Source organism: Muntiacus reevesi, chromosome 21, assembly GCF_963930625.1.
Source record: "Muntiacus reevesi chromosome 21, mMunRee1.1, whole genome shotgun sequence".
In the NCBI taxonomy this organism is placed as follows: Eukaryota; Metazoa; Chordata; class Mammalia; order Artiodactyla; family Cervidae; genus Muntiacus; species Muntiacus reevesi.
The window spans coordinates 37,429,500-37,431,519 of NC_089269.1; the positions used below are offsets into that span (position 1 = coordinate 37,429,500).

The 2,020-nt window shown below is 42.2% G+C and overlaps 1 pseudogene; it reads left to right on the forward strand.

The window, feature by feature from the left end:
- The first annotated feature begins 468 nt into the window (after nt 1-468).
- Nucleotides 469-1,594, forward strand: LOC136152340 (ribosomal protein S6 kinase beta-1 pseudogene; annotated as a pseudogene).
- The last annotated feature ends 426 nt before the right edge of the window (nt 1,595-2,020 follow it).

Below are 2,020 nucleotides of genomic sequence, written 5' to 3' on the forward strand. Positions count from 1 at the left end.
ACTCTTTGCAACCTCATGGACTAAATCCCACAAGGCTCATCTGTCCATGAGATTCTCCAGGCAAGAATACTCACAGTGGGTTGTCATTCCCTTCTCCAGGGGATCTTCCCAACCCAGGGGTTGAACGCAGGTCTCCTGCATTGCAGTTGGATTCTTTACCATCTGAGCCACCCTATTTCCCATTGACAGCCAAAACGTTCCATTGCAAAGTGATATGTTTGTGATTTATTCTATTCAGAAAGTATGTTGTTATGTAGTCACTTCAAGTAGGGATCATGGACTGAACCTGTTTTCTGTCTAGTCTGTTCTTCAGTCTCTGTGTTAAGTTTACCTTCTCTTAGCCAAGGGATAGATGGTATAAATATAGATAGATAGATTAATAGATAGAGAGATGATAGGCCATATAGCTCATAATGGCTACAGAGGTGGAGGGTTCAGCCCCCGAGGTCATAAAGGAGCTGGGATGGCTTCTACCTAGCACCAGACTTGTGAAACAGGGAAACTGAGGACATGTCAGGAGTGTCTGAAATAGCCTGGACCAGCCAGAGGATATAGGCGCTGAGAATGAGCTAAAGGAGGGAGATCAGTTAAATGAAAGCATGAACTATGGGGTAGTTGGACCATATGCCCTTGGCATGGAGTGTTGTGAGAAACTTGAAATCTCAGAAACTACTGTGGACAGTGGGCCAGAAAAATTCTGGCCAGGATATTTTGAGTTACATTAGAACTTGGTATAGGGACCTATGAAAGCTTTTTCAGGTATGAAAAGTAAAAGAAGCAAAAACCCAGAAAATGTTTGCCATGAAAGTGCTTAAGAAGACAATGAGAGTAACAACAACAAAAGAGGTGCTAAAGATACAGTTCATACAAAAATCAGGATGGAATATTCTGGAGAAAGTAAAGCATCTCTTCATTGTGGATTTAATTTATGCTTTTCTGACTGGTGGAGAATTCTACTTCATCCTTGAGTATCTCAGCAGATGAGAATTATTTATGCAGTTAGAAAAAAGAGGAAATATTTATGTAACAGATAACCTGCTTTACTGGTAGAAATCCCCATGGCTTTTGGACATTTACATCAAAAATTGACTATCTACATAACACCTGAAGCCAGAGAAAGTCATACTTATTTACAAGGTCATGGAAACTAAGAATTTGGACTGTTCAAAAAATGTATTCATGGTGGAACAGTCACACACACATTTTGTGGAACAGTAGTATAGATGACTCCTGAAATATTGATGAGAAGTGGCCATAGTAGAGTTGGGGAGCATTAAAATAGGACAGGTTGACTGCAGCACCTACTTAACTTGGGAGAAGAGAAAGAAATGTCCTCAAGTGTAAACTCAATTTGCCTCCTTACCTCACACAGGAAGTCAGAGATCTGATTAAAAAGCCACTGAAAAGAAATGCTGCTTCTTGTCTTGGAGCTGGTCTTGGAGATGCTAGAGAAGTGCAAGCTCATCCGTTCTTCATATGCATTAACAGGGCAAGAATTGCTGACTGTAAGGAGGAGCTCCTCCACCCCCCACCCCACTACATCCCACCCCCACCCCTGCCTTTAAACTGCTGTTGCAATCTGAAGAGGATGTGAATCAAAGTTTACACACCAAGCACCTACCTGTTGACAGCTCTGGAGACTCCGAATTCAGTGAGATTGCCAACCACCTAGAAATGAGGCATGTTTAGCATATGTGACTCCATCTGTCCTTGAAAACGTGGAAGAAAAGTCTTCCTCTGAATTAAAAATCCAGACACCTTGAAGATGTGTTGACCACCCACGGACACCCATCAGTCCCACCACATTTCTGGGGATTTGGGGGGAAGAGGCGCTACATCTAGCATGGCAAATACTCAGCCATCTGTGGAATAGTCAATGGAAGCAAGTAGAATAGAGAAGGCGAATGTGACCATGACTGAGGAAGTGCCACTTCCAAAATGACCTCCAAACTGCCACACACTACAAAACAAAGTTTTTCCCATGATCTTCAAAAAACCAGAGTACCTGCATATGAATTTA